The 23,679-nt window shown below is 44.2% G+C and overlaps 1 protein-coding gene and 1 non-coding gene across 3 annotated transcripts in view; one reads left to right on the forward strand and one right to left on the reverse strand.

Moving 5' to 3' along the window:
• NAV2 (neuron navigator 2) overlaps positions 1-23,679 on the forward strand; it is a 768,220-nt gene that overhangs the window by 217,627 nt on the left and 526,914 nt on the right. The gene's annotated exons all lie outside the window — the stretch shown is intronic.
• Positions 14,357-14,463, reverse strand: LOC120364738 (U6 spliceosomal RNA). Its single transcript, XR_005579886.1, has one exon. It is a non-coding gene; the product is annotated as a U6 spliceosomal RNA (small nuclear RNA).

The raw sequence follows: 23,679 nt of genomic DNA on the forward strand, positions 1-23,679 counted from the left end.
AATACATTTTAGAATCTAGGAAGAAAGGGGCAACATACCACAAAGCCTAATGCCTCATTTGCAATGAGAAAAATGAAGGCCCAGTGCTGACAGGGATTTACCCAGCACCAAAGTGATAGTTCTTAGGTCAGAGCCCAGGTTTTACGTCTCCTGGTCTATAGAGCTGCATCACTACCACCTACAAGACAGGACTGCTTCATCACCAAGTTCCATTCAGAGCCAACCATTCGTATTGGTGGTGTGATCAGGGGGAATTCATGGAATCCAGGTCTATTCATCTAATCCCATGAGTTTTCTCTGGGTCCTAAAATAATGTCACCTTCAAAATGTGAAGTAGGCCCTGCCAAGACACCTTATTTACCTAGAGAAGGTATTAAATACATTACCAGCAGAGCCCTAATTAACTTACCATCTGGACCCATCAGAAAGTAGACGCTGGGACACTGGAAAGCTCAGTTTGATTGCTGTGAGAACTCTCAGAAAACCAAAAGAAATACAAAGGTTTGGATTTGGGGCAGATAGAATTTTCAGAATTTAGAGAAGATCTGAAATCTTCTCATTGCTTAGATGGATAAACCAAGACCAGGGAAAAGAAATGAATTTCTCAAGCCTGCCCAATAGGACAACACCCTCCCCACCAGCTCTCCGTCACTTCCCCCATCTCTCTCCCCAAACGCAGCTCTGCTGGTAGTACAGGGTTGGGTGCCAGGACTCAGGAGTCGGAGCTCCATCACAGTTAGGCTAGATTTTTACAAATATTGAGGCTGAAAGTGGAGTTTAATCGTGGTCTGCTTTTGACACAGAGGGACCTTTACAGAGCAGAGTTGATTTTTGTCTATAACAAGTGGAAAGTAAAAGGAACACCTTGATTGGTACTTGAACCCCTGGATCAGGAGGCAGCCTCATGTGCTGCAGTATATCTTGGAGCAGCATTCATTAATCAGTTACATCAGAATTTACCAATGTGCTTGTTAAATCGCCAATTCCTGGGCTTTGCCCAAGACCCATTGAATCCAGGGTCTATAGGTCATTTTAACATGTATCCCAAGTGGTTCACATGCCCCCAAAAGTTGGAGAACCATCACGGCAATGGAACATCTGGAGTTAAGCTTGCCCGGGTTCAAACCTGGGCTCCGCCAGTTACCAGATGTATGAACTTCAGTATGCCTGAGCTTCAGCCTCCTGTAACGTGAACAGAATAGTAATAACTACCTCACAGGGTTATTGAGAGAGTTAAGGGAGGTAAAGCAGGTAAAATGCTTAGCATGGGGCTTGGCACCTTGCAAATAAATATTAATCAAATCAATCAATTAAAGCAAAGCAAATATATTTAATAAATTTAATAAATTAAGTAAATATTGAACAAATATTAGCCGCTACTGTGATATCATTCTTTAGAGACATTCCCTGTCTTCAGCTGTTCACATGGAAGCCAATCGCAGCCTCTGCAATCTGGAGCCGGTCCCCACCTGAACCCCCCTCCCCTACCCCTCCAGGGAAGATGTGCGGCTGGAAGAAGGAAGCTTGGCCCACCCATTCTGTGGCCGGGGCCTTGGGGAGCGCAGTGACAATGACCACCAGCAGGGGGAAGCATAAGCACATTTCAGGGCACAGCCTGAGTGATCCTTGAGGGTGGGGTGCTCTCTGGGGGGAATGGGCTGAGGCTCGGATCAGCGTTTGTTCCCAAATTTTACCCGCACGGTGAACAGGAATATCTGGGGATGCTCACAAGACAGAATCCTGCTTTTCCTTTCATTGCTCAAAAAGTGAGACCCTGCGCTGGCTGACACTGGGTTTCTGCCCTGAGGCCTCAGGAAGCGGCTCATTAGCTGGTAATTTTATTTTCACCACCCAGTCCGGCCCTGGCAGGCCCTCGGCAGAGTGCTAGCTGCCGGGCCTTTCTAAGGAAAGTCTTGGCAGAGCTCTGATCTGGGCGTCGTATTCTTTTTCCATTTGGAGAAGCAACTGTGTGAGGTGCCTCACCAGGCTTCGCGAGAGGAGACGAGGGATGGGGCGGGGGTGAATATCCAGACCTGCCGTCTAATTCAGAGCCAAGAGTCAGTTCCCTTCCTGCTGTCCCCCAGAAACCAGGGGCCCAGGTGCCTACCGTATGCTATTCTGTACCTCCCACCCCGGTCCCCAGGAGCATGTCACAGAGGGGAAGCCTGAGGCTCAAAGAGGTCAGGTGACTTGCTCAGAAACACACACCAATGAGAAGCAAAAGTAATAAGGACACTGGGCCGGGTGCGGTGGCTCACCCCTGTAATTCCAGGACTTTGGGGGGCAGAGGCTGGCAGATCACCTGAGGTCAGGAGTTCGAGACCAGCCTGGTCAACACATTGAAACCCCACCTCTAATAAAAAAATACAAAGATTCACCAGGCTTGCTGGTGGATGCCTGTAATCCCAGCTCCTCAGGAGGCTGAGGCAGGAGAATGGCTTGAACCTGGGAGGCGGAGTTTGCAGTGAGCGGAGATCATGCTACTGTACTCAGTCTGCATGACAGAGGGAGACCCTGCTTGCCCCTCTCCAAAAAAGGTAATAATGGCACTGGCCACCTAGTATGTGCCCAGTGTATTGCTGGGCTCCGTGGCTATCCTTTCACATTCGTTTCCTCCGACAGCAACCAAATCTGTAAAGCCCAATGGCTGAGGCTAAAGCCCATGCTTTTCTGCCTACCCCACACAGCCTCAAAACCCTTGGAAGTACTCTTCTATTTCCCTAATATTTCAAATCATTCAAATTCCCATTTGTTCAACAATTAGAAGTCCCCTCTTCCCTCTACATTCAAGAGTCCTTTGTCGAAAGCTTTGGTAGTGGCTTGATCGCATTCTGAATTTGAGATTTGCTTATAATTAGCAGTCTTGAAAACACCAGTTCCTTGCTAGGCTCTGCTCATAGGAGCCCAGGAGTCAAGACACCTGAGAAAGGGCTGCATTCCTCACTGCTTGCTCCCTTAACCACCCCTTTCATAGTTATCTGGAATAAGCTCAAATTTCACTGATTTTCCTACGGTGATAAATTGACAGCCTTCCTTTTTTTCCCACAGAAATTAATGCCAGTAAAATGACTGCCACAGCCCACTCCCTGCTTTGAATACACTGTTAAAATAAACCATGTCTCTGTGCAAACATGTGCGCACCCAGTGAGATGTGCTGTTCAAAGACACCGTCATGCAATGTACACAACACTGTGCAGACATGTCAATTTTCCTCCTGGCTGGCTCGCCATCTGAAGACGAAATGCTCGATGTGGCCTGGCACCCAATGGCAGCTGGAGGAAAAGAACCCCAACTTCATGTTTCTCCTCTGGAGCTCTGGGCTTGCTCTCATTTGCACTGGCAAATTGTAATGTCAGCAGCCTATGGATGCTGCTTAAAGATAGACCGCAGGACACTGGGCTGCAGCATGAAGAGCTAGCCAAGGAGGTTTTTTTTTTTTTTTTTTTTGAGACAGGATCTCACTCTGTCACCCAAGCTGGAGTGCAGTGGCACCGTCACAGCTCACTGCAGCTTCAACCTCAGGGGCTCAAACAATCCTCCCACTTTTCAGCCTTCTGAGGTGCTGGGACTACAGGTACATGTCACCACACCAGGCTAATTTTTGTGGGGTTTTTTGTTTTTGTTTTTTTTAAGAATAGGGTTTCCTCATGTTGCCCAGGCTGGTCTCAAACTCCTAGTCTCAAGCGATCCACCCACCTCGGCCTTTCAGCATGCTGGGATTATAGGCATGAGCCACTACGCCCTGACCAAGATGGTCATTTGAATGTACAGTTGTTACAGGCCAGCAAATTAACCTCCATTCTGTAAAGATCTCTCTGAGTCAAAAGGATACCATGGTTAAATTCCACCTTTAAGTTCAAGGTGATCCATAAACTTGAGGAGTTTTGTGAACACTATTTGGCTCAGTTACTGAGATTCTTTGTGTCATTTTGTCAGCCACCCCTGTGCCTGCGAGACAGGGAGCTCGGGCAGCTGGTTGGTGCTGCTTGTGGATTCAGATGTTTCAGAACTGCTGGTTATGTGGAAAGTTCATGCTGTAGAGAGGAAGATGAGTATGAGACAGAGAATCCACACTTATGAAACACCAGACAAATTATCCTGGGCACACTCCATCCTGACAGCCATGTTGTAAAGACACTTACTTATTCTCCGTCCAGCATCAAGGGAAACGAAGGTCTGGAGAGGCATGATAACTGGCCTGTGCTTACCAAGGATCTGAAAGACACACCCACAAAGGCCTCACTCAAATCCATGTATTTTCACCACTGCCTGTAAGACAGAATCTTCCATATATTATGTTTATTTGTTTGCATTTATTTGTTTTCTAAAAAAAGCCTACACTTTCTGCAGCTGTCACTTTTGCAGGCAATGAGGATACCTTCCTGAAAGGAGAAATCTACATTAGACCAGAGACTGGATGATGGAGGGCTGTTTCTGTAATATTTATCCCTGAAAAGTAAATATTTCTGTCTCCACCATGTTCCAGAATTTCCCTGTTGACAGCTTCATAGATACTTCTTTTTCTCCTCTCTTGAACATCCAGCTATTGCCGGGGACAGGATGACAGGGTGCAACTGGTTCTTTTCACTTCTGACTGTGGACTTCTTGAAACCAAAAGAAGAAAGGCTGGCCAGTGATCCACGCTGGGTGAGGACTGGAGACCAGGGATGTGGAGGGGAAGTGTAGATTGCGTCTTAAGTGGTGATCCCAGGGGAAGATCCACCCACTAGAGAGCAAAGCTGAGGCTTTCCATGCAATGTTTGGACCAATGTATATGGTTCCTTGAAGTCATCTTGCAGATCTATTTCTATAACGTTCTCACATTTATTCCCTTCTCTCTTTTCCCATCAGCACTGCCCAGAGATGTTGAGTGACTTGCCCCAGGTCACACATCTAGTAAGTGGCCAAGTCGGGCATAAATTCTAGCTTTCTGTCTCCCTGGTTTGTGAGCTTCAAAACTGCACTGTAGCTTTAAGACCCTTGGCGAGCCAGGCCCACCTTTGTCCCCAGCCTCGGCCCTCAGACATCTCACTATGGCCCTTGAACCTCCAGCCATGGAGCCGAATTCAGTCCCCCTGACAGACCACACTCTTTCTTGTCTTTAGACTTTTTCACAGGCTATTCTGTAGTTTGGAACTCATTTCCTCACTTCACCTTCTCTTTCAAAAAGAAAATCCTCCAGGAACCTACTCACAGTCATGCTCAGCTTAAAGTTTCCCCTTCTCAGGGGTTTCTCATCACTGACAGTCTCCCAGGCTGCACACACTCTGCCTCATGCCCAGCTAGGGGCTCTGTATACCCCCCAATCCTAACACTGATCATGCTATAGTGTAACTTCATAGTTCACCTTCTGTCTCCCCCTGGCTGTGCACACTCTGAGGGCAGGTGCCTGCTCAAAGCTGTGATGCTGCAACAGATGCAGTGCCTGGCTCATGGTAGGTGCTTGGTATGTGTTGAATGGATGAAACACGAATGAGCAAGTTGGAGAACCAGCACCCGTGCCCATTTGTCCCTGTTGTTCTTGGCCTGGCACATTCTTCTTCGTGTTTCGGCACAAGTCACAGCGAGATTCTTCCTTTGGGCATCACTCTGTGAAGCCTAGGAGGCCACAGGGCTGTCTTTGGGAGCTCGGAGATCTCTAGGCTCAGACAAGGATGCCCAGTAAAAACAGTTTTAGTAGAAATGAGCTCCAGGACCAAGTCCCCGAGAGAGGCTCTAGACATGAGAGACTTGGGCTGTGGAGTCAGTGTGAAGCTTGGGAGAGGACTCAAGGGAGGACCTGGAGCAGGCAGAGTTAGAGGTGGGGATGTGTCTGGAGTCCAGTTCTGGATTGTGATTGTGAGTCCTGGATGCCTGAGTTCTACAGATGAACCTTTACGGTGTCAATAGCCAACTTGGCCCAAAAGTCCAGAGCGTAAAAGGCTCTCTCCTTGAACACTGTGTCCGACCCCGCTAAGCACTTCACAGACTTGATCTCACTGATTTCTTTTGAAGATACCTCCCAGGTTGGTCTAACCCCTGTTCTTGAGTCCCCCAGTGAAGGAAAGGGGGCAAAGGTGGTGAGCACCTGCCCAAGGTCTTAGTTACATGAGGCTGAACCAGGTCTCCGAATCCAAGTTCTGTGTTGCTGACGTCACCTCCCCACTCATGTTGGCCACACTCTGGAAATGCAAAGGTGAGGTCTCTAATTCCAGTCTAAGTAGATCTGATTAGGAGTTGTTGGGCCAAAGTCATTAACTTTCATTTCAGATACACTGCCTTGGCTCTCCTAAGCATCTTCTCTGTGACAGGCAGCACTGGAAGAAAACAAAGCTCTGTCTCACCCAGCATATGCTTTTCAGGTGCTGAGAACAGCATGCTTGGGCCCAGCGGTTCCGAGAAGTCAAATGGATTCAGCTTCTGCATGGTCATGAAATGTATTATCCTGGGAGGGAGAATGACAGATAATTTTTCTTCCTGGTCTGTACTTTCTAAATTTTATAAAAATAAAATGTTTATAGTCAAAGAAAAAAGTTTTAAATAATAAATAAATTAGCAAGTACACCTGCAAGATGTCAAGGAGCTGTATCCCTCCCTGCCCTTGTTCATGCATTTCTCTTAGTCTGGAATGTACTTCCCTTCCTTGTCAATGCGTTAACATCTTACTCATTTTGCAGGGCCCAGCTCAAATACAGTCTCTTCTTGATCCCATCTCAAATGGATTCCTTATCTATTGTCTCTCTTCCTCACTAGAGTGTAAACCCCATGAGGGCCAAGGACCTTGTCTGTCTTTTCACTGTTTTATCCCCAAGATCTAACAGAGTACCTAGCACATAGAAAAAAATCCATAAAAAAATTTTTAGTGGATAAATGAATATTCCCACATTCAATTCCTAATGTCCATCTCTGTCTATCCCATCCTGCCTTCTGCCTCAGACTATGGCAGCTATTCCTGTCTCTTCTCAATGGCCTGGGCACTACTTGAAAAACTTATTTCTGTGGCCCCCACAGCACAGAGCTTAGTACATAATAGACCTCAGTAAATGAAGGTCTGCTGTTAACTTCAAGGCAAGGAATCAGGATGCAAAGGGCTACATCTACCCCCTTCTCTGGGGAATGAGCTGCATGATCAGGAACTGATTACAATGTGATGCTCCCTAGTGAGGAGAACAGCCCCTAACCACACAGGATGGGGAGTGATGAGATGAACTGGCTCGTGGAGGTTGCCCCAATGTCCCAGAGTTACTGCTTTATAAGGAAGGAAAATAGAAAAGCACAATAGCAAGGTCTACTAAAGCTAAATTTTGAGAGCTAAAGATGACTTCCCCCCTTGGATTCAACCAGGTGGCTGTTCTCACCTGAGCCTTCCTCCCAGGCAGCAGAATTACTCCTTGTAGCTATGAGGGGGGAACATCTGCATTTCTTCCATCCTTCCCTTCATACTTTGGGGCCAGCATTTTGTTTGTGGAATCGCTACCTGTATTGTTGGAGATGAGGATATAAGGGGCAATAGGAGGTAGATCTGAGTGGCTGAATAATAGGCATCTTGGGCTCCAGAGCTGAAGACACATATTCAAACCCTGCCTCTGCTCTGCCTGGCTGTGTGTCATTAGGCAGGTAACTTAAACGCCCTGATCCTCAGTCTCTAAGATGGGAATGGTGATGATGATGGAATTCACCCAGAGGGTGTCAAGAAGATTAGATGTAAAACACTTAACACAAAATTTGTAGGATAAAACCTAGGGGTAAATCTTCATGACCTTGGATTTGGCAATGGATTGTTAGATATGAAATCAAAACCACAAGCAACAGAAGTAAAAATGGATAAGTTGGACTTCATCAAAATTAAAAACTTTTCTACACCAACGGACAGCTTTCAGACAGGGAGAAAATGTTTGTAAATGATAAATATTTATAAATCATAAATCTGACAAGTCTAGTATTCAGAATATATGAAGAGCTCAATGATAAAAAAAAAGACCTGATTAAAATAAATAAACCAGTCAAAAAGTGAGCAAAGGGCTTGAATAGATGTTTCTCCCAGGAAGAAATAAAAATAGCCCGGAAGCCCATGGAAAGATGCTTAGCTTCATTAGTCTATTAGGGAAAAGCAAGTCAAAACCACCATGAAATATCACTTCAAATGCACTAAGATGGCAACAATTTTTTAAAAATTGAAAATAACAAGTGTTTCTGAGGATAGAAAGAAATTGGAACCTTCCTATAATGCTGGTGGGAATGTAAAACGGTGCAGCCACTTCAGAAAACAGTTGGTGGCATCTCAAAAAGTTAAACATAGAATTACCATATGACCCAGGAATTTTGCTTCTAGGAGTACACCCAAAAGAATTGAAAACAAGTGTTTAAAAAATATGGGCATGAATGTTCATAGCAGCAGTGTTCATTATAGCCGAAAAGTAGAAACAACTCAAATGTCTATCAACTGATTAATGGATAAACAAAGTGTGGTATATCTATACAATGGAACATTATTCAGCAATAAAAAGAAGTGAAGTATTGATAAATGCCACAACATGGATGAATTCTGAAAACATTATGCTAAGTGAAAGAAGCCAGACACAAGGTCATATATGATAAGATTCATTTCTATGAAATATCCAGAATAGGCAAATCCATAAGAGACAAAAGTAGGTTAGTTGTTGCCAGGGGCAAAGGAGAGGGGAAGAATGGCAAGTGACTCCTTAAGGAACACAGAGGTTCCTTTTGGGGTGATGAAAATGTCTTGGAACCCCATCGAAGAGATGGCTATGCAGCATTATGAAAGTATTGTCACTGAATTGTACACTTTTAAAATGATTAATTTTCAGCTGGGCACAGTGGCCCATGCCTGTAATCCCAGCACTTTGGGAGGCCAAGGTGATGACAAGAGTTCAACACCAGCCTGGCCACATGGTGAAACCCCGTCTCTACTAAAAATATAAGAATTAGCCAGGCATGGTGGCAGGTGCCTGTAATCCCAGCTACTCAGGAGGCTGAGGCAGGAGAATCGCTTGAACCTGGGAGGCGGAGGTTGCAGTGAGCTGAGATCATGCCATTGCACTCCAGCCTGGCAACAGAGTGAGACTCTGTCTCCAATAAATAAATAAATAAATAAGTTTAATTTTATGTTATGTCACTTTTACTTTCATTTAAAAAAAAAAACATGTAGCTCAGAAAAACAGTCAGTAAATGGTGGCTTTACTATTACTTATTATGATTATATCCCTTTCCCACTGGAAATCAGCTTTGCCCAAAGGCTGAATGATAAGATGTATTAGGAGGTCCTAAAACAGGAAGTGCAGAGATGGAAGAATGAAGGAGGAAAGGAGAGACTGCAGCAAGTTTGGTCTTTCCCAACTCTCTAAGCACTCACTGTGTTAGGAACATCCTGCGGATGAGTAGATTGGCAGGTAGAACCATCTGCCCCTCCTCTCTAGAATGTAAACTCATTCCTGTGGGGCAGAACCACAGGACACCACTGGCAGACACAGGAGTGCAGATGGGAAGATATTAAGTCCATTGGCCCAAGCCATGGACTTAAGTAGTATGGCCTGCTCCTCCCACTGGCTGGACACACAGCCAGCTCACCCAGGCTGCTGCCTCCTGGGTGTCAGTTGATCACTCCTGACAATGTGCTCCATGGCTTAGGTCAGGGTCCAGGGTCATTGTCTCTGAACTCTAAGATCACAGACTGATAGAGGTCTTAAAGCCTTCCATCCCTTTTTATTTGGCAGATGGGGAAACCGAGCCTTGGGGATGTGGCATCAGCCTGCCATATTCCTTGCTCAACCACCCTCGTCTACAATAGATTGGAATTTTGGTCATCCCTTTCCTGTAGTACTCTATCTGCAACCTCTTTGCTTTAATATTTTGTATCTTGACAAAAGAAATTGACCCAGTGCAAAGGATTGAACAGGAAGCTCTGGAGTGTTCATTTTGGGGAACAGCATGGCTTTGGGGGAAGAGCAAGAAAGCTTGGACCACCCAGGGCAACCCCATCTTGTTAATAATAATAATAATCACTTCCATGTTTTTAAGGTAGTTACATGGTGGTCAGCATACAGATGCCAGAACCAGTCTTTCTGAGTTTGAACTCCAGCTCTCCCACTTATGAGCTGCATGACTTTGGTTGAAAGGCTTAATCTCTTTGTAAGGTGGGAATCATAATGGTGTATATAAAAGCTTCCAGAGTTGTACCCAGCACATGGTAGGGGCTTGAGAAACAACCGTGATTATAATTCCTATTGCTGATCTTAATTAGTACAATTACCTGAGGAAACCTATATGAATATGCTGAAGTTTGCCAAGGACCACTTGACAGAAACAACAGACTACAGAACCAACAGGGTCAACGTCGTGCCTTCTGAAAAACTGGCCACAAATTGCATTTTTACAAAATCTAATTTTCTCATTAACCTCTTGTTTGGGAAACGCTGTGTCTTTGAAATCATGTGAGGACTCTGTCTTGGCTAGGCAGGAACTCTTCTAGCTTTAAGACATGAGCTTGCTGTTTCCTCTGCCTGGGACATTCGTACCTCCCATCCCTACCCAGAAGTCTGCGTGGCTGTCTTCATTACTTCCTGCACTTCTTTTCTCAGAAGTTATCTTCTCAGTGAGCCCATCCCCAGGCACTTGCTCAAAATCTCAGCTACCCTGTCCCTACACTTCATGCCTATCTTCTCAGATTTACCTTTTTCTTCTTGGCACGTTGCCTGACATGCCGTAGTATTTATTTTGTTGGTTACTCACTCCCAACTGGAAGGTCTTTGAGGTCAGGGATTTTGACCATTTTGTTTGTGGCATTTTCTCTAGTGCTCAGCACACAGCCAAGCACATAGTATGGACTCAGTGACTGTTGCATGTGTGAATATGTAGGTGGGAAGGAGGATTTCCTGGCGGGTTCTGATTTTAGAATTCACCTGGTATGGCTGAGCTTCACCGAGCTGCTAGCTACCCTGTGCCAGCCATGGGCAGTGACTGACATATGCCATTTCACTTCATCTTCACAGAAGCCTTATGGATGGGAAAGCTAGGGGTTAGAGAGGTTAGGAAACTTATCTGGTCGCCAGCTTATAGGTGGCAGAGCCTGAGGACTGTACTTTCTTGTCCTGGACAGAAAGTGCTGCCTGTGCCCTCCCTTGAACTCAGCCTGTCAGGGAGGCCTCCCTGGGTGGTTTCTGAGCTGGCTGCTTTGCAGGGCTAGAAGGCCCATCCCTCCTCACCTGCCTGTGTCTGTGGGTGTCTCTTGGCAAGTGTGCTGTGTCAGGCGGCCCGAGTGCTTTCAGCACTTGGGGGTGGCAGGCTAATTAACTGGCCTGCTGAGCAGCTGGTGGATGACTGGGGATTGTCTGAAATGTCTGCCTAGAACCACGACCTGGGGCAGGACTCCTTCCAGCAACTTCCCTGGAGAGCTGCCTGTAGGGCAGGGCCAAACCAGCCATCATGATAGTGTGAAGAGCGTTTTCTATCAAAAGAAGATGTTGGACAAGAGTTGCAAAGACTCTAGTTCTGATCCTGGCTTTGTCACTAGCTAGTTGGATAAAACCGAGAGAGTTACTGAGTATCCCTAGTTCCCCCTGCTTACAAAATGTCAGCAGTAATCATGCTTACCTCCCAAACTTGTTGGGAAAATATATGCAATGTGATTAGCCCAGGTGCAAAAATAAATGTCAGATATTTTATATTTATTATGATTCATTATTAGCTACAACCCACCACATCTGTAAAATGAGGGGTTTCATTCAGTAGCCACAGGCCTGGCACATAGTAGGTCCTCAATTAATGTTAATTCCCTTTCTTTTTTTTTTTAAATTGCAGTTTAGGTTTTGGGGTACATGTGAAGAACATGTAAGATTGTTGCATAGGTACACACACGGCAATGTGGTTTGCTGCCTTCCTCCCCAACACCTCTATCTGACATTTCTCCCCATGTTATCTCTCCCCAACACCCCACCCCTCACTGTCTCTCCCCTATTTCCCTCCCACAGACTCTAGTGTGTGATGCTCCCCTCCCTGTGTCCATGTATTCTCATTGTTCAACACCTGCCTATGAGTGAGAACATGTGGTGTTTGATTTTCTGTTCTTGTGTCAGTTTGTTGAGAATGATGGTTTCCAGGTTCATCCATGTCCCTACAAAGGACATGAACTCATCGTTTTTATGGTTGCATAGTATTCCATGGTGTATATGTGCCACATTTTCCCTGTCCAGTCTATCATTGATGGGCATTTGGGTTGGTTCCAAGTCTTTGTTATTGTAAACAGTGCCACAGTGAACATTCCTGTGCATGTGTCCTTATAATAGAATGATTTATAATCCTTTGCATATATACCCAGTAAATGGGATTGCTGGGTCAAATGGGATTTCTATTTCCAGGTCCTTGAGGAATCACCACACTGTCCTCCACAATGGTTGAACTAATTTACACTCCCACCAACAGTGTAAAAGCGTTCCTATTTCTCCACGTCCTCTCCGGCATCTGTTGTCTCCAGATTTTTTAATGATCGCCATTCTAACTGGCGTGAGGTGGTATCTCAATGTGGTTTTGATTTGCATTTCTCTAATGACCAGTGATGATGAGCATTTTCTCATATGTTTGTTGGCTTCATATATGTCTAATTTTGAAAAGTGTCTATTCATATCCTTCGCCCACTTTTGAATGGGCTTGTTTGTTTTTTTCTTGCAAATCTGTTTTAGGTTCTTTGTAGATTCTGGATATTAGCCCTTTGTCAGACGGGTAGATTGCAAAAATTTTTTCCCATTCTGTTGGTTGCCGATTCACTATAATGACTGTTTCTTTTGCTGTACAGAAGCTGTAGAGTTTGGTTAGGTCCCATTTGTCTATTTTGGCTTCTGTTGTGAATGCTTTTGGTGTCTTAGTCATGAAGTCCTTGCCTATGCCTATGTCCTGAATGGTTTTGCCTAGATTTTCTTCTAGGGTTTTTATGGTGTTAGGTCTTATGTTTAAGTCTTTAATCCATCTGGAGTTAATTTTAGTATAAGGTGTCAGGAAGGGGTCCAGTTTCTGCTTTCTGTACATGGCTAGCCAGTTTTCCCAACACCATTTATTAAACAGGGAATCCCTCTTCATTGCTTGTTTTTGTGAGGTTTGTCAAAGATCAGATGGCTGTAGATGTGTGGCATTGCCTCCAAGGCCTCTGTTTTGTTCCATTGGTCTATATCTCTGTTTTAGTACCAATGCCATGCTGTTTTGATTACTGTAGCCTTGTAGTTAGTTTGAAATCAGGTAGTGTGATGCCTCCAGCTTTGTACTTTTTGCTTAGAATTGACTTGGCTATGCAGGCTCTCTTTTGGTTCCATATGAAGCTTAAGGTGGTTTTTTCCAGTTCTGTGAAGAAGTTCATTGGCAACTTGATGGGGATAGTGTTGAATCTGTAAATTACTTTGAGTAGTATGGCCATTTTCATGATATTGATTCTTCCTAACCATGAGCATGGAATATTTCTCGGTTTGTGTCCTCTCTTATTTCGTTGAGCAGTGATCTGTAGTTCTCCTTGAAGAGGTCCTTTACATTCTTTGTTAGTTGTATTCCTAGGTATTTTATTCTCTTTGTAGCAATTGTGAATGGCAGTTCATTCTTGATTTGGCTCTCTTTAAGTCTGTTATTGGTGTATAGGAATGCTTGTGATTTCTGCACATCGATTTTGTATCCTGAGACTTTGCTGAAGTTGCTTATCAGTTTCAGAAGATTTTGGGCTGAGACGATGGGGTCCTCTAAATATACAATCATGTCTTCTGCAAATAGAGACAATTTGACTTCCTCTTTTCCTAATTGAATACCCTTTATTTCTTTTTCTTGCCTGATTGCTCTGGCTAGAACTTCCAGTACTATATTGAATAGTAGTGGTGAGAGAGGGCATCCTTATCCAGTGCCAGATTTCAAAGGGAATGCTTCCAGTTTTTGCCCATTCAGTATGATTTTGGCTGTGGGTTTGTTGTAAATAGCTTTTATTATTTTGAGATACATTCCATCAATACCTAGTTTATTGAGAATTTTTAGCATAAAGAGCTGTTGAATTTTGTCAAAGGTCTTCTCTGTATCTATTGAGATAATCATGTGGTTTTTGTCTTTGGTTCTGTTTATGTGATGAATTATGTTTATAGACTCCTGTATGTTGAACCAGCCTTCCATCCCCGGGATGAAGCCTACTTGATCGTGGTGGATAAGCTTTTTGATGTGCTGTTGCAATCGGTTTGCCAGTATTTTATTGAAGATTTTTGCATCTATGTTCATCATGGATATTGGCCTGAAGTTTTCTTTTCTCGTTGAGTTTCTGCCTGGTTTTGGTATCAGGATGATGTTTGTCTCATAAAATGATTTGGGAAGGATTCCCTCTTTTTGGATTGTTTGGAATAGTACAAATATGGAACACTTCACAAATTTGCATGTCATCCTTGTGCAGGGGCCATGCTAATTTTCTCTGTATCATTCCAATTTTAGTATATGTGCTGCCAAAGCAAGCACTTTAATTCTCTTTCTTGTTCTTTATTCTTCCTTTAATATCAGATTCCTGGCCTATGCTATCCCTGGGACTTCGACACTCCTGGCCTTGGCCTAGAGGTTTTCTGTGGGCTCATGGCTAATGAGCCATCTTTCCAGGGCAGTGGGGCTAAGTGCTGGGGTGGCCATTCTGGAGCCATTGTATTGGAAATCTCCTTTTTTTCTTTCTTTACTTACTTCCTTCCATCCAATTTATTTTTATTGATCACCTATTAAGTGATCAATAAAATGAATATAGTGAATACAGCTATGAACAAGACAAAGTTCCTGCTACCGTGGAGCATTAGGTCCAGTTACAGTTAGGTAGAGAGAAAGGAAACAAGCAACCATGGAAAAATATAAACCCTTTGAAAAGCAGAAAATAGGATGGTAGAATAGAAAGTGTTGAGTGTGGGGAGAAAAACAAAGCCACTTTAGATGGGGAGTCAGGGAAGTCATCACTAGGAAAACACTTGAAGCAGGACTTGAAATGTCAGAACAGGCCAACCATACTCAACTGGGAGAAGGGGTTTCCTGCTGAGGAAACGGCACAGGTGAAGGTCCTGAGGAGGGATGGGGCTTAGCTAGTGCCCCTGTACTTCCTAATGGGAAGTGCCCAGTAAAGCCACAGCTTTGCAATTCCAGTCCAGGCAAAGCAATCAGACTGCATCTTCAAGGGTTGGCTGCACTTAAGATCCTGGGTGCTTCCAGGATGTTCTTTTTGCAGTTAATTTGCTGCAACTGGCAGAGGTTAATCATGTCCACGTTCCTCAAGGACCCTGCCAAAGCTGGCTCTTCTCACAGATGCTGGTTTAAATTAGAGGGGTTGTTTGTGGAAGACTAGATTTCACAGCGATTAACCACAAACTGGTCCTATTGCCTTGCCCTCCTCATGGGCAGGTGGAAGCATGCTGGGTGAGGCTGGCATCTAGCACAACCAGTAGATGCTTGTTCTTGCCAGTGCAATGATAAAGGAGCCCATCAGCTCTCCTCCTAAACCTATGTGGGCTCCTACAGCAGCCAGAATGCCAGTCGGACCCACTGGTTTCCCATCCAAGGTGCTCCATGCCTGGCCCCAGCCTTGCTCCTGCCTCTTCCTTGCTGTGCACACTCCTGCTCCTCTCCACACCTTTGCCTGCCTTGTCTCTGTACCTGCAGGAGAAGCTCTATTCATTTTTCCAGGCTATGCTCAGATTCTACCCCCTATACAAGCTCCTCCTCAGACACCCCTGGGGAATTTCACCTTTTCTCCCCCATTCTTCTAGTTTCTCTTTGCAAATAAGCCCTTTAAGGTATTGGTCATCATCTACATTGTGTTGGGGAGACTGAGTTCCTACAAAAGTGGGAGCTCCTGATGGCCAGGGATCCACATCATTCGTCTCTGCAGCTCCATGGCCTAGCATGGGCTTCAGCATCTCATTCATTCAGTCATTCATTCAGCAGATGTGTGTTGAAGGTCACAGTACCAGGTACTATAAGAGGTAAGGGATTCATAGCTGCAGACAAGACATGTTCTTTACTTTTAATTTGCTCCTAGCCTAGAGGCCATTGTAAAAGGGATCGGACCCACTTGGCCAGAGCCTGAGCATCCTTGCCAGATTCTGATACGAAAATCTGTTTCAAGCCACTTCAAACTTTTAGTTCTTGAAGTCATGGAGAGGCTCTTAGCTGAATCCAAGGCAGGGGAACAGATTTCCCATCTGCAGGGTATTTTGAAACAGCTCTATTCTTACTCGTGTTTTACTTGTTTGTTTTTCTATTACAAAAATAATGCATACTAATTGTAGAGACTGTGGGGGGGAATACAAATCACCCATAATTCCACCACCCAGAAATAACCATTGTTGCTATTTTTGTATACTGAGAGAGTTATTTGGGGATATTACTTAGAAATTGCTATAATATATAATTGCTGTTTATTAATTTATGCAAATATATGAATATGATTTGCTTGTATATATTTAGCTTGTTGTAAAACTTACACATTCCGGTGCCTGGAAATTTCAAAGATCTGCTGCTCCCAAAGAGAGCTCTTAAACCTAACTCTGTTACGGTCCTTTTCATATGAATACCATATCTTTCCCTCCCTATCATCTCCCCCAGTCTGTTGCTTCAGAAGGGCAGCCTGAACCATTCTCATCATTCCCTCTTGAGCACACCGTGCATAGCAGACACACAACATTGGATGGAACGGATGTGTCTGTGGCCCAGGGAAGGTGACCTGGGGTCCTTCCATTTGGCTGTCTTAGGGTGAGTGGTGCTGGTCATGTATTTCTAAGAACAGCTCCCCCTTCTCTATTGTGTTCACTAAGAAATTAAAAGTATCTTACAGTAGGATTTTTTTTTTCATCAAGGAATCCCCAGGTGCCAGGAAGTGACTGGCACAAAGAAAGTCCTTAATCCATGTTTGTAAAAGCCCAAATGACCTAAATAACACCACTGTTTTGGAAAACAGTGTGCATGAATTATCACCACAACCCTATGACATGGGTCTAAAAGTATCTTTGTCACATGAGGAAACTGAGGCTCAGGGAGGTTAAGCAGTTTGTCCAACATCAGTGTGCTGCCTAGCTGGTGAAAGCCGAATGTGTGGTCAGCCTCCATCAGCACTCTATTTGCTTCCTTCATGGGGCTGCTTTTCGGATACCTGTCCTCAGATACCCACCAGATGAAGGAACCTGTCGGCTGGTGCCCCTTCACTTTTCTAAGACTGGGTGAAATGCCACAAGGGTGGGGCCGCTGACAGGGAAGATCTGCCACGTGGGCACAGCCATCTGTGTGAACCACCTGGCCTCTGGGCCCTGACCCGGCCCCTCCTGGGCCCCTTAGATGCGCAGTCTAACCACTTCTCCCTCTGTGTCCTTCACCACCTATCTTTTTCACAGCTCTATTTCCCCTCTTGTCAACAGACCTCTCAACAAAATGTTTTCCATCACTGCTGCCTATTTTTAGCTCCTTTATCAGAGTTATTTCCTTTGGTAAATAGCTTCCTGGCATGGGGTGAGCAGCCTAACTCGGGTGCCAGCAAGCACTGTGTGGATGGGGGTGTGGGTTGGGCAGGCATCTGGGGTGAGAGGGAAGAATTGAGGAACCATGAGCCAGGCCCCACCTTCCGGGGCTGCTTTCTGCTCCGATGGTGGCAGCCGCAGCAGAAGCAAGATGCTCATTCATTCCATTTCAATTTGTTAAAACCATTCTTTGAGAAGGCAGCATGTGCACAGACCTCGGAAGCAGACAATCAGCGACAGGCGCCCAAAATAGACTCAAAATCAGCAGCATTTTGTTTTGCTCAAGGCTTTTCATGCCTGCAAGGGGAGGAAAGAAAGGATCCAGAGCATTTTCTGCTTCCAAACACACATCTATTTTACAATAAGACAAATGACTCGTATTCCTGCTATTAAATCCAGCAGCGTCCCCTCCCCACCACCCCTTCTCTGAAGCCCTCGCCAGCATTTCCTTTTGTGGCTGCACGAGAAGCAAATAGCAGTTCACGCGTCTCCAGTGCAGAGTGCTTCTGCCTCCTCCAGCTCTGCCCGCGAGTTGGGCTTTTACAAGCTGAGATTTTCATAAATTAACGCTGCACGTGCTGCTGTAGCTGCCATAACGGCTTTCCAGAAGGTGCTGTGAGCCAGGCCCTGCTGGAGAGAAAGAGCCAGTGACTTGCTTGTGGAAGGCTCTTGGCCCAAGTCAGAGGTTAAGCCGGGCAGTTGCAGATGTCCCGGGCTGCTCTCTGAGTACAACCCAATGACATTGAGCTTCTAGGAGGGACATCAGCTTGGGAGATTCCCTGGTGACCAAGGAGGCCACACATGTAGCAGGTGAGTCCCAGTGGGAGAGCAGGACGCCTGGACTCCAGTCCCAGCCCTGCCCTGTGGTGACATTGTGACATTGTGCAGCCACCATCCCCTAGAGGTCAGTTCCTCCTAGTGTACACTCTGAGTACAGTGACACCTCCCATTTGTAGCACTTATTTAACACTTATTTATGAAATATGTTGGCCATGTAGGTCAGGGGTCTGCATACTTAGGCTCACATGCCAAATCTGGCCACAGCATTGATTATACATTATCTATGACTGTTTTTGCACTACAGGGTGAGGTTGAGTAGTTGCCATGCAGAATGGATGGCCTCAAAGCCTAAAATATCTACCATCTGGCTCTCAACAGGAAAAGTTTGCTACCTCTGGTCTAAGTGGGGAGTCCCAGGAGAGCAGAAACCCCTCTGAGAGGTTTAGGGACACATCACATACCCAAGATTACTTAGCTAGTAAGTGGCCTAAAAGTAAATGCATGTGTGTGGAAGTTTCAACATCCAGGACTATCAGGGAAGTTATCAATGGAATGTGTACAAGTAGAGCCAGAATTTGGCAAAAAAGAAATCTCTCCCCAAAAATAAAAGCTGTGTGATGTGTACGTCGGCAGGTAAGCTTAGCGCCTGACCTAAAGTTTCTGAGCAAGGAGTCTATTCAGGCAGACTCTCTAGCACTTCTGAGCTGTGTGGCCTTAGGAAAGTTTTTAACCTCTCTGAGCCTCAGTTTTTTCAATTATCAAATGGATATATTGAGACCTATTTTGCAGGACTGTTATGAGAATTCAGCGTGATGATGTAGGTAATGCTTAACACTGTTCCTGGCAAATATTAGGGATTCTCTCCCGGACCTGGTTTCCCTCATTGGTTCCCACTGGTAATGACAAGCCCTTCCTTGGTCTTCATCTATCTGTCCTTCATAACAGCTCAAGTAGCTGGACAGAGAGGGAGAAAGGGCCCCTTTAGTCATGGGTAGCAAGTGAGGGTAGAGATTGAAGTGTTTTAGAATCACTAGACCTAAGTTGAAATCTTGGCCCTGCCACTCACTGAGCCAGGTCACATTCAGTATCTTGATTTACTTCTTCAAGCCTTGCTTTCTCTTCTGGAAGACAGGAAGGAAACAGACCCTTCATTGTAAGGCACTAACTAAGATTAAATGCAATGATAATATGCTAGACATTTAGAACAGGACCTGGAACCCAGTAAGAGTAAATAGCAATCACCCAATAAATGTTAGTTGTTATTCCCCTCCTACATGACCTGGTCTAGATGGATTCTTGCTTTTCTGGAGTTCTCATGAGAATGGTTGGCTCTGAGCATCTCTAGGCCCCTCTTGGACCCCATCTTGGGGACAGGAAGCTCTGAGAAGGACCCTGTTCTATCTCACTTAAGTGGAAAGTACTATAAAACCCAGAGGCCCAGCACATTAAACCGGCCCAGCTATGATCCTGGCATGGGCACCAGTGTCTTTGAAAATAGGTGTTTTCCATTTTGTTACCAGTACTATGCTGTTTCAACTACTGTAGCCTTGTAGTATAGTTTGAAGTCAGGTAGCGTGATGCTTCCAGCTTTGTTTTATTTGTTCGTTTGTTTGTTTTTTGCTTAGGATTGGTTCCATATGAAGTTTAAGCTGGTTTTTTCCAGTTCTGTGAAGAGGGTCAAAGGTAGCTTGATAGGGAGAGCATTAAATCTGTAAGTTACTTTGGGCAGTATGGCCATTTTCACAATATTGGTTCTTCCTAACCATGAACATGGAATGTTTCTCCATCTGTTTGTGTCCTTTCTTATTTCCTTGAGCAGTGATTTGTAGTTCTCCTTGAAGAGGTCCTTTACATTCTTTGTTAGTTGTATTCCTAGGTATTGTATTCTCTTTGTAGCAATTGTGAATGGGAGTTCATTCATGATTTGGCTCTCTGTTTGCCTATTATTAGTGAATAGGAATGCTTGTGATTTTTGCACATTGATTTTGTACCCTGAGACTTTGCTGACGTTGCTTATCAGTTTCAGGAGATTTTGGACTGAGACAATAGGGTCTTCTAAATATACAATCATGTCATCTGCAAATAGAGACAATTTGACTTCCTCCTTTCCTAATTAAATATCCTTTATTTCTTTTTCTTGCCTAATTGCTCTGGCTGGAACTTCCAACACTGTATTGAATAGGAGTGGTGAGAGAGGCCTTGGAGGCAATGCCACACATCTAAAACCATCTGATCTTTGACAAACCTGACCAAAACAAACAATGGGGAAAGGATTCCCTGTTTAACAAATGGTGTTGGGATAACTGGCTAACTATGTGCAGAAAGCAGAAACTGGAACCCTTCCTGACACCTTATACTAAAATTAACACCAGATGGATTAAAGACTTAAACATACGACCTAGCACCATAAAAACCCTAGAAGAAAATCTAGGCAAAACCATTCAGGACACAGGCATAGGCAAGCACTTCATGACTAAAACACCAAAAGCATTGGCAACAAAAGCCAAAATAGACAAATGGAATCTAATTAAACTCCAGAGCTTCTGTACAGCAAACGAAACAATCATTAGAGTGAACTGTCAACCAACAGAATGGGAAAAAAATTTTTGCAATCTTCCCATCTGACAAAGGGCTAATATCCAGAATCTACAAAGAACTAAAACAGATTCATAAGAAGAAAAACAACCCCATCAAAAAGTGGGCAAAGGATATGAATAAACACTTTTCAAAAGAAGACATATATGAGGACAACAAACATATGAAAAATGCTTAATCATCACTGGTTGTTAGAGAAATGCAAATCAAAACCACATTGAGATACCATCTCGTGCCAGTTAGAATGGTGATCACTAAAAAAATCTGGAGACAACAGATGCTGGAGAGGATGTGGAGAAATAGGAACACTTTTACACTGTTGGTCAGAGTATAAATTAGTTCAACCATTGTGGAGGACAGTGTAGTGATTCCTCAGGGACCTAGAAATAGAAATTCTATTCGACCCAGTAATCTCATTACTGGGTATATATCCAAAGGATTATAAATCGTTCTATGATAAAGACACATGTACACATATGTTCACTGTGATGTTTTAGAAACATTGAAGTCATGTAGGAGGGGAATAACAACTAACATTTATTGGGTGCTTGTAAATACATATGTACTGTTTACAATGGCAAAGACCTGGAACCAACCCAAATGTCCATTGATGATAGACTGGACAGGGAAAATGTGGCACATATACACCATGGAATACTATGCAGCCATAAAAAACGATGAGTTCGTGTCCTTTGTAGTGACATGGATGAATCCGGAAACCATCATTCTCAACAAACTGACACAAGAACAGAAAATAAAACACTGCATGTTCTCACTCATAGGCAGGTGTTGAACAATGAGAACACATGGACACGGGGAGGGGAGCATCACACACTGGGGTCTGTTGGGGGGGACTAGGAGAGGGACAGCAGGGGGTCGGGAGCTTGGGGAGGGATAACATGGGGAGAAATGCCAGATATAGGTGACAGGGGGATGGAGGCAGCAAACCACATTGCCATGTATGTACCTATGCAACAATCCTGCATGTTCTGCACATGGACCCCAGAACCTAAAATGAAATTATATATATATATATAATATGTGTTTTCCTAGATAAAACGTCTAATTGGACAATTGTATGTCTTCTGGCCTTATGCAGACTTTGTGACTTTGAAAGCTGTTAAACCAAAAGCTCTATGTATGGGATATATTTATTTCTGTGGCACTCTGACTCATGTTGTTGACCCAACTTGGGAGTGAGGCTTCCATGACTTGCTAATTTCTCTTTGCCAGGTGGTTGTTACTGTGCAAGCACCCTTGGAGAGCCACAGCCAGTCATCACTGAAGCCCAGACGAAGGGCTTCTGGCTGCCTGAAAGACTGTCCTATACCAAGATTGATTTCCCAGGAAAAGAATATGGTGCTTGGGAATTTCTCTGTTAGGCATTACATTTTTCTCTAAAACACTGAAAGTTCATTTTATCGGTGCTTTTTAGTCCTCATAGAAAACACTTATGGTCTGGGTTGAAAGCATCTGACTTCAAGGAAGGGTGGATTCCTGGCTGATGAGCATTTCTTTTGGGTACCAAATTCCAAGAACTCTTCTGAAAGTAAGCAATGGAGCTACAAAGACATTTCCAAATCAAAGTCACAATGAGACTGACTGCACACAGAAAATGTGTTAATTAGGTTAACACAGCTTCTATAACAAGAAGGTACCACAATGTATAAAGGTGCAAACGCAACAGAAATTTAGTTCTCATTCACATTTTAGTCCAAGACTAACATTTCTGGTCAGTGAATAGCTCTACTCCATCCAATGATTCAGGAATCTAGGCTCATTCCATCTTAAGGTTCCACTGTACTAAGAAAGAGAGAGCATAGATTATGGAGGTCAGTTAGCTCCAGTAAGGGAAATGTGCCAAAATTGAGGCCACAAAAAATTAAATGTGATATATAAATAGAGTGCCAATGGGTCTAGTACCTGGCCAACCATGAGGGCTGTCATTATCTTTGTCTGTAAATCTCCTGCCCTTAGATCAGTGTCTAGCATGTAATAGGTGTTCAGTAAATGTTTGTGAAGAGAATGAATGAATATCCTATCAGTTCTCTTCCCTTCTTCCCTGACTTGGGTCACCTGACAGGCCAAATTCCTGGTCAATTATTTCAGGCCACTTCAAAGATACATCTGTTGGGCCCAGAGTCCAGTGATTAGTCAAATGTTACTCCTCCTGCCCCCACAAATCCAGAACTAGTTACTCATCCATTTTACAAATTGCTTTCATTGAAGAGAAATTTAAAATTATATGCATCTGGGAGTATCCAAAGCGATCTTGTGTATGGGTGTTGTACCCAAGGATCTCCGATTAGCAGTTCTTTGAGAAGGCATCCAGGCCCACAACTGCACAAATGACCCAGCTCGTTAGCCAGCCCATTTGGCAGTGGCTTCCTGGAGTTGAATTCTGAAGGCAAACATGCTGTGATTGATTAGTAATGCCTGCCATAGGCAGAGAAAAGGGAAAAATAAGTCCTGTGTAACTTGCTAGATCCTAATACATATAGGGCAGGCATTCAAAAACAAGAAGTGGTACACAACTACCATTGGAGACATAGGTTGGGGGGCCTAGGAGGTCACTGGAGGCAGAATGAAAACGGGTAGAAAATGGTGGAAGGTCTGTTGGAAAATTATTTTAGAAATAGAGAATTTAAGAGAGCTAACTGCTAGGAACTAGCCAACTATTGCAACTACCTCTGAGAAAAAAGAAAGGAGTGAGAGCATGGGGTTTGATGTGATTTGGAATCTGAGATTGACATGCTTTCTGCTGGGCTTCTTCAACCTCATTTGTGCCAGGTTAGAGGCAGGGGAAGGGACCTGCTGT

This window comes from Saimiri boliviensis, chromosome 6 (assembly GCF_048565385.1).
Source record: "Saimiri boliviensis isolate mSaiBol1 chromosome 6, mSaiBol1.pri, whole genome shotgun sequence".
Classification (NCBI taxonomy): domain Eukaryota; kingdom Metazoa; phylum Chordata; class Mammalia; order Primates; family Cebidae; genus Saimiri; species Saimiri boliviensis.